Source organism: Amphiprion ocellaris, chromosome 18 (assembly GCF_022539595.1).
Source record: "Amphiprion ocellaris isolate individual 3 ecotype Okinawa chromosome 18, ASM2253959v1, whole genome shotgun sequence".
In the NCBI taxonomy this organism is placed as follows: Eukaryota; Metazoa; Chordata; class Actinopteri; family Pomacentridae; genus Amphiprion; species Amphiprion ocellaris.
The window spans coordinates 19201321-19211612 of NC_072783.1; the positions used below are offsets into that span (position 1 = coordinate 19201321).

The window sequence follows — 10292 nt, forward strand, 5'->3', positions numbered from 1 at the left end:
TATAGAAGGGGGAACCGGACTGTACTAAGTGTGGTCGAGTATAGAGGGGTGTTTTGTGGGTTTTAAGGCTGATAATGATTATTAGTGAAACATTTAGAGTATATTCATTTGGATATTCATTTGCAGTAAATGAAAGTATTTAAAATCTTGGAGTTAAACTTACAAGAACACAAACTTTAACAGAAAACTTTGTTGATACGTTTTTGTTTTGTTTACAGATGTTAAAGGAGTTTTATTCATGACGTATAACCAATCAAATTACTCCAGAAGACAGAGCGACCACAGGTAGATCAAGGTTCAGAGCCAAAGTAGCGCCATTTTTAAATTGATTTATTACCGTAAATCGGTAAAAAACAAAATACTGATAATCAGTAAATCAGTCAGCCCAGAATTACTACAATTCTACAATGTATGTCTCTTTCCTTTGACTTGTTATTTGTACAATATACGATGTATATGATGGCGTTTTTTCATACCAAAGGCTATACTATGATGTTTTCTAAGAGACATACCATGCTACTCTGTTTGTTCTGGCTCTGGGCCACTGCACTCCTCCTCTGTTGTTTTCTGGATTGTACTCAGCTGCATGCCTTCGTCCACCCGGCCTCCGTTGACTCGTCCCACCTGCCGTCTCTGGAGCTGAAGCTGGATTGGAACAGACCAAAGTACAGTCCAATCACGATGCCAGCTGCCTCTCAAAGGGTTCCTTCATCTGGCAGGTGGCGGCACTTCTTCTGAGGGGAAGCTGAGCTGGCCCAGCAGAACTTTGGAGATGTGTTCCAGTGGTTGGTGGATGTGTGGGGAGATAGAGAGGGACCTTTGAATTGTTCAGAAAGGAAAACAGGAAACCCATTGGTAGTTTTAGTTTAGGGTGCTACTGCGGTGTGTTTTTGGGCTTGAAGAGGTGAACAGGAAGAGTTTTTTTTCGTATCGATTATCTTTTACTTTGTTCCTGGTTGGAATGCCCATCAATGTCAACATGAAGTTCACTTTTAGTTCTGTTTATTTATTTTTATTTTACTAACACCCATTTGTTTTTAACCCCCTCACATGTGTTGTTGTAAACTTACTCTTTCAAATAAATTCTCGTCTAACCCTCTGGAAACCAGCGTTTGGACTGTTTTTGTGTTGGTCCTCACCTACTTCAGACAGCCGGGACAAAACAACGCTTTGTGGACCAAAGGCTATACGATGATTTTTTTAGAGCAACATGCTATACTATGACGTTTTTTGGGTGACATGCTATACTATGACCTTTTTTGGGTGACATGCTATACTTTGAAGTTTTTAGAGCGGCATGCTATACTATGACGTTTTTTTGGACCAAAGGCTATACTATGACGTTTTTAGATAGACATGCTATACTATGACGTCTTGAGAGCGACATGCTATATTATGACGTCTTTTGAGCGACATGCTATACGATGACGTTTTTTGGACGACATGCTATACTATGACGTTTTTGAGCGAAATGCTATGACGTTTTTAGATCGACATGCTATACTATGACGTCTTGAGAGTGACATACTATACCATAACGTATTTTGAGTGACATGCTATACTATGAAGTTTTTAGAGTGACATGCTATACTATGACGTTTTAGAGCGACATGGTATACTATGACGTTTTTTGGGCGACCTGCTATACTATGACGTTATTAGAGCCACATGCTATACTATGACATTTTTAGAGTGAAATGCTATCCGATGAGGTTTCCAAAGCGACATGCTATACGATGACGTTTTTTGGACGACATGCTATACTGTGACGTTTTTAGAGCCACATGCTATACTATGACGTTTTTAGAGTGAAATGCTATACTATGACGTTTCAAAAGCGACATGCTATACGATGACGTTTTTTGGACGACATGGTATACTAGGACGTTTTTTGTGCGACATGCTATACTGTGACATTTTTAGATCGACATGCTATACTATAACGTTTTAAGAGCAACATGCTATACTATGACGTTTTTAGAGCCACATGCTATACTATGACGTTTTAGAGCGACATGTTATACTATGACATTTTTAAAGCGAAATGCTATACTGTGACGTATTTTGGGCAACATGCTATACAATGACGTTTTTAGAGTGACATGCTATACAATGACGTTTTTAGATCGACATGCTATACTATGACGTCTTGAGAGCGACATGCTACACTATGACGTCTTTTGAGCGACATGCTATACTATGACATTTTGAGAGCCACATGCTATACGATGACGTTTTGAGAGCGACATGCTAAACTATGACGTTTTTTGAGCCATATGTTATAGTATGATATTTTTAGAGGCACATGCTATACTATGAAGTTTTTAGAGCGACATGCTATACTATGACGTTTTTAGAGCGACATGCTATACGATGACATTTTTTGGAGGACATGCTATACTATGACGGATTTTGGGCGACATGCTATACTATGACATTTCAAAAGCGACATGCTATACGATGACGTTGTTTGGACGACATGCTATACTATGACATTTTTAGATCGACATGCTATACTATGACCTCTTGAGAGCGACATGCTATACTATAACGTTTTTTGAGCGACATGCTATACTATAACGTTTTAAGAGCGACATGCTATACTATGACGTTTTTAGATCGACATGCTATACTATGACGTCTTGAGAGCGACATGCTATACTATAACGTTTTTTGAGCGACATGCTATACTATAATGTTTTAAGAGCGACATGCTATACTATGACGTTTTTAGAGCCACATGCTATACTATGACGTTTCAGAGCGACATGCTATACTATGACGTTTTTAGAGCGACATGCTATACTATGACATATTTTGGGCAACGTGCTATACAATGACGTTTTTAGAGCGACATGCTATACAATGACGTTTTTAGATCGACATGCTATACTATGACGTCTTGAGAGCGACATGCTATACTATGACGTCTTTTGAGCGACATGCTATACTACGACGTTTTGAGAGCGACATTTTATACTATGACGTTTCTAAAGCGACATGCTATACTATGACGTTTTTAGAGCGACACGCTATACTATGACGTTTTTAGAGCGACACGCTACACTATGACGTTTACTGGGCGACATGGTATGCTGTGACGTTTTTAGAGCGACATGCTATACTAGGACGTTTTTAGAGCGACATGCCATAATATGACGTTTTTTGGGCGACATGCTATACCAGGATGTTTTTTGTGCGACATGCTATACTATGACGTATTTTGGGCAACATGCTATACTATGACGTTTTTAGAGCGACATGCTATACTATGAAGTTTTTGCAGCGACATGCTATACTATGACGTTTTCAGAGCAACATGCTATAGTATAACGTGTTTAGAGCGACATGCTATGCTATGACATTTTTGGGCAACATGCTATACTATGACGTTTTTAGAGTGACATGCTATACTATGACGTCTTGAGAGCGACATGCTATACTGTAACGTTTTTTGAGCGACATGCTATACTATAATGTTTTAAGAGCGACATGCTATACTATGACGTTTTTAGAGCCACATGCTATACTATGACGTTTCAAGAGCGACATGCTATACAATGACATTTTTTGGACGGCATGCTATACTATGACGTATTTTGGGCGACATGCAATACTATGACGTTTTTAGAGCGACATGCTATACTATGAAGTTTTTACAGCGACATGCTATACTATGACGTTTTTAGAGCAACATGCTATACTACGACGTTTTTAGAGCGACATGCTTTGCTATGACATTTTAGAGCGACATGCTATACTGTGAGGTTTTTTGAGCGACATGCTATACTGACGTTTTGAGAGCGACATTTTATACTATGACGTTTCTAGAGCGACATGCTATACTATGACATTTTTAGAGCGACACGCTATACTATGACGTTTACTGGACGACATGGTATGCTGTGACTTTTTTAGAGTGACATGCTATACTAGGACGTTTTTAGAGCGACATGCCATAATATGACGTTTTTTGGGCGACATGCTATACTATGACGTTTTTTGGGCGACATGCTATACGATGATGTTTTTAGAGCGACATGCTATACTATGACGTTTCAAGAGCGACATGCTATACAATGACATTTTTTGGACGGCATGCTATACTATGACGTATTTTGGGCGACATGCTATACTATGACGTTTTTAGAGCGACATGCTATACTATGAAGTTTTTGCAGCGACATGCTATACTATGACGTTTTTAGAGCAACATGCTATACTATGACGTTTTTAGAGCGACATGCTATACTGTGAGGTTTTTTGAGCGACATGCTATACTATGACGTTTTTTGGGCGACATGCTATACTATGACGTTTTTAGAGCGACATGCTATACTATGACGTTTTGAGAGCGACATGCTATACTATGACGTCTTTTGAGCGACATGCTATACTACGACGTTTTGAGAGCGACATTTTATACTATGACGTTTCTAAAGCGACATGCTATACTATGACGTTTTTAGAGCGACACGCTATACTATGACGTTTACTGGGCGACATGGTATGCTGTGACGTTTTTAGAGGGACATGCTATACTAGGACGTTTTTAGAGCGACATGCCATAATATGACGTTTTTTGGGCGACATGCTATACCAGGATGTTTTTTGTGCGACATGCTATACTATGAAGTTTTTGCAGCGACATGCTATACTATGACGTTTTCAGAGCAACATGCTATAGTATAACGTGTTTAGAGCGACATGCTATGCTATGACATTTTTGGGCAACATGCTATACTATGACGTTTTTAGAGTGACATGCTATACTATGACATTTTCGAGCGACATGCTATACTGTGAGGTTGTTTGAGCGACATGCTATACTATGACGTTTTTACAGCGACATGCTATACTATGACGTTTTTACAGCGACATGCTATACTATGACGTTTTTAGAGCAACATGCTATACTACGACGTTTTTAGAGCGACATGCTTTGCTATGACATTTTAGAGCGACATGCTATACTGTGAGGTTTTTTCAGCGACATGCTATACTGACGTTTTGAGAGTGACATTTTATACTATGACGTTTCTAGAGCGACATGCTATACTATGACATTTTTAGAGCGACACGCTATACTATGACGTTTACTGGACGACATGGTATGCTGTGACTTTTTTAGAGTGACATGCTATACTAGGACGTTTTTAGAGCGACATGCCATAATATGACGTTTTTTGGGCGACATGCTATACTATGACGTTTTTTGGGCGACATGCTATACGATGATGTTTTTAGAGCGACATGCTATACTATGACGTTTCAAGAGCGACATGCTATACAATGACATTTTTTGGACGGCATGCTATACTATGACGTATTTTGGGCGACATGCTATACTATGACGTTTTTAGAGTGACATGCTATACTATGAAGTTTTTGCAGCGACATGCTATACTATGACGTTTTTAGAGCGACATGCTATGCTATGACATTTTTGGGCGACATGCTATATTATGACGTTTTTAGAGCGACATGCTATACTGTGAGGTTTTTTGAGCGACATGCTATACTATGACGTTTTTTGGGCGACATGCTATACTATGACGTTTTTAGAGCGACATGCTATACTATGATGTTTCAAGAGCGACATGCTATACAATGACATTTTTTGGACAGCATGCTATACTATGACGTATTTTGGGCGACATGCTATACTATGACGTTTTTAGAGTGACATGCTATACTATGAAGTTTTTACAGCGACATGCTATACTATGACATTTTTAGAGCAACATCCTATACTATGACGTTTTTAGAGCGACATGCTATACTATGACGTCTTTAGAGCGACATGCCATACTATGACGTTTTCTGGGCGACATGCTATACTAGGACGTTTTTCGAGCGACATGCTATAGTATGACGTATTTAGAGCGACATGCTATACTATACTATGACGTTTTTAGAGATACATGCTATACTATGACGTTTTTAGAGGGACATGCTATACTATGACATTTTAGAGCGACATGCTATACTGTGAGGTTGTTTGAGCGACATGCTATACTATGACGTTTTTTGGGCGACATGCTATACTATGACGTTTTTAGAGCGACATGCTATACTATGACGTTTCAAGAGCGACATGCTATACTATGACGTTTTTAGAGCGACATGCTATACGTAGACGTTTTTTGGATGACATGCTATACAATGACGTTTGTTCAGCGACATACTATACTATGACATTTTTAGAGCGACATGCTACACTGACGTTTTTTGGGCAACATGCTATACCATGACGTTTTTTGGGCGACATGCTATACTATGAAGTTTTTACAGCGACATGCTATACTGTGAGGTTTTTTGAGCGACATGCTATACTATGACATTTTAAGAGCAACATGCTATACAATTACGTTTTTAGAGCAACATGCAATACTATGACGTTTTTAGAGCGACATGGTATACTCTGACATTTTTAGAGCGACATGCCATACTACGACATTTTTAGAGCGACATGCAATACTATGACGTTTTTAGAGCGACATGCTATGCTGTGACGTTTTTTGGACCAAAGGCCATACTATGATGTTTTTAGAGCGACATGCTATACTATGACGTTTTTAGAGCGACATGCTATACTATGACGTTTTTAGAGCGACATGCTATACTATGACTTTTTTGGACCAAAGGCCATAATATGACGTTTTTAGAGCGACATGCTATACTATGACGTTTGTTGGGCGATACTCTATACTATAAGCTTTTTAAATTAACATATTACTATGACTTTTTTGTTGTTTTAGTTTTGTTTTTTAGCAACATATAAGAATTTGAACAGTTTTAAAAATTACTATACTTGTGCAATGAAACATACTATTTTGACAATATACTGCACTATGACATTTTTTGAACCACATATCATACATGACAATTTTCGGCAACGTCCTATCATTTTGCACTTTTTGAACCACATAATAATCAGTTGGGTTTTTACCGACATGCTATACTATGAACTACAGGCCATACATGTTATTCTTGAAAAGTATCCTGTACTTTCACATTTTCTGAACTACATCCTATACTATGGCGTTACACACAGAGTGCTTTGGTTACATGTCGATTTATAATCTAGATTTTTTTCTGTTTTGTTTTTTGACAGGATTACTACAGACCTGACCGTGAACACCATCGACACCAACCTGAGGGTGCCGCTGCCTAAGATCTCAAGGCTGCTTGGTCATGGTGTTTCTGGCACGTACTCTTCCAAGATGAGCCAGGAAGTTAAACACTGATGGAATGACACCAGGTCTAAGCTGATAAACCTGCTCAGCCCTGTCAAACTCATCAGGTTTAAAATGATCACTGCAGAGCACCCACTCATTTGCAGCAAACTCCTCTCTCCTCAGAGCTGCTTCCCACTTCCTCCTCAGCCCATAGTCTCTGTGAAATCTACATGGAGTAGGAAAAGTACACAAAGTAGTAAGTAAGTGTGTACACAACATATTTAAAAAGAAATCATGCTAATAAATTAAGTACAAAGAACCAAATTAGCCAATATACTGGAGACCAGAGCTATTAATTTGGTAAGTATAGCCTTGTTTAGTAACATTTCAATTATTTGAGAGCAGTCCTAAAGAATTGTCTGTAGATGAGCAAATCAAGTATAGTAAGGGCAATGCAGAGTAGATCGGTGGAAATGGGCAGCTGGAGGTGGGAGAACAACCACAGATCTGAAGCATCCAGCTCTGGGACCAGGGACACTCGGAGAAAGGACACAGAAAGAAACAGAATGAGTGTAATGCAATAATGGTATATGTAGTAAATACATAGGTAGTTAGAGAAGGGCTCAGTGCATCAAGAGAGGTCCCCCAGCAGCCTAGGCCTATAGCAGCATAACTAGGGGCAAACTAAAGGGACGTCAAGAGGGGAAGTCAGTTGTGCAAATGGAAACATCAGCTCACCCTGTCAGGGTCCCCCGGTCAGCCCTAACTATAAGCTTTGTCAAAAAGGAAGGTTTTAAGCCTGGTCTTAAAAATAGAGAGGGTGTCCACCTCCTGAACCCAAACTGGGAGCTGGTTCCACAGGAGAGGCACCTGATAACTGAAGGCTCTGCCTCCCATTCTACTTTTAGAGATTCTAGGAACAACAAGTAAGCCTGCAGTCTGAGAGCGAAGAGTTCTGCTAGGATAATATGGTACTATCAGGTCTTTAAGATATGATGGAGATTGGTTTTTAAGAGCTTTATATGTCAGAAGAAGGATTTTGAATTCTATTCTACATTTAACAGGAAGCCAATGAAGAGAAACCAGTATAGGAGAAATATGATCTCTCTTGCTAACTCCCGTCAGTACTCTGGCTGCAGCATTTTGGATCAGCTGTAGATAATTTAGAGAGCTATTGGGACAACCTGATAATAAGGAATTACAGTAGTCAAGCCTAGAAGTAACAAATGCATGGACTAGCTTTTCTGCATCACTCTGAGACAGGACTGACTACTACAGCTACTACTAATCGTCTGGTATTTGCTTGTCAAGCTGCTAGCTCGCCTTAGCGTTTTGCTAGTGGATAACTAGTTAGCTCCCATAGACTGGAAGCTCTCAACAAGATTTAATAATGAAAAAAGAGCCAAAAACTATTCTTACCTATGAAAAGTCATCGACGCAGCGACCCGGGTTCGATTCCCGCACGCGGCCCTTTGCTGCATGTCTTCCCCCAACTCTTCTCCTGTCTCTCGCTCACTGCGCCTATGAAAACAAAGCCGAAAAAAGGCCAAAAAAAAAAAAAAAGGCTTTTGTCTTTGCTATTACTTGGTGGGCTGAGGAATGACAAAATGTAAAAGCAAATGCAAAACGGAAAAGACAATTATAAAATGGAAAAATAAAAGGAAAAAAGCGAAAAGGGAAACGCAAAGACAAAATTTTCCTTTTTATTTATTTATTTATTTATTTGTTTGTTTGTTTATTTATTTACTTATTTATTTATTTATTTCTCTTTATATTTCCACATTTATTTATTTATTTATTTTTTCTCTTTATATTTCCACATTTATTTATTTATTTATTTATATTTTATTGTGGCACTCCTGTGACTCCATATCTGAGGAGGTCACAAAAACAAAAACAATTACACACTACCAATTCAGTTATTCATTGTTATGGATGGAGTCTGCCCAAAAGTGACTCTGGACCTTCAGAGATATACAGGCAACAATTCAAGCACTCAAAAAGAATTCTCACTCCCATCCACATCTGGAAGAGTTCCTCTTCCCCGTGAAAAGGCTCTCATTAGCAGATCGCCACTCAAAGAGAGCTCTCGTTTCCTCAGTCGTCCCTTGATTAAAATAGTGCATGGTGCTTCTTTGAATGCACGGCATTCACCAGTATAACAAGTAGAAAACATTTGCACGATTGAGATTAAAACAGTGGTTAATAGTACACCTTCAGCTGTCATTTTAAATGTTAAAGTCAAGTTAAAAAGCTTTAAACATGAACGTTGCCCTCAGCCAAGCAGATTTGCTCAGAAACAAATAGAAATTTACATGGACACTGTTAGATTTACACAAAACAACACGTATCTCATGTTTACCACTCCAGAGACATCACAGCTAGCCACAGATAGCGTTCCGTCGGCGGAACTCCGCACACATCGGAGCAAATTTTCAAGTAAGCTTTTTCTTGAAATATCAACCCCATATCAAAATTTTAAACTTTATTCTCGCCTGAAAAGCTCAAACCTACATTCCGTTAAACAAGGATGCTAGTATTTCAAATTTACTACTCACAGTTGTGTGTTCTCTCTTCTGCCATTGTCACCAAGTTTGCTGCGAAATGCATTATGGGTTTTTTGGCTGCCCCAAGTCAATATAAGTCTGGTCCATACAATCTATGGTCTGATCTGATGCATCCTCAATAACGTGGGAGGAGCAAGAACGCATCAAAGCATTTCATACGTTCTCGGGCAGATGCGTACTTTGAATGGAAACAGTACCTGGTCTCCGACTGATGACGTTTCACGAGTACGCGAGATTGTAAGTATGGACAAGTATGCATACTGAGAAAGGGCCTTAGTGTTTCTGTCATGGATTTAATTAGAGAGCTTCCTCAGATTCTTCAGACTATTGATAAGTTTAGTTAATTGCAGAATAACTCATGTTATGGTTTGAAACAGATACACGATAAAAACAAATGATTAAGTAAAGGAACAGCCCTTCTTGTGTCTTGTGAACTGCTTTATTCAGACCAACTGTTGTCATGGCAGCATACACTGTATTTATGGCATTTAATAACTAATCAATGCCATAAATAAAGAAAAAAAACAACAACAAAAAAACTTGG

General features: G+C 38.9%; 1 long non-coding RNA gene across 1 annotated transcript; it reads right to left on the reverse strand.

The window, feature by feature from the left end:
• Window positions 1-314: 314 nt before the first annotated feature.
• Window positions 315-9868, reverse strand: LOC129347355 (uncharacterized). The gene is made up of 3 exons (XR_008599419.1): window positions 9740-9868; window positions 7158-8702; window positions 315-817 (listed from the first exon to the last, which is right to left on the reverse strand). It is a non-coding gene; the product is annotated as an uncharacterized LOC129347355 (long non-coding RNA).
• Window positions 9869-10292: the final 424 nt, after the last annotated feature.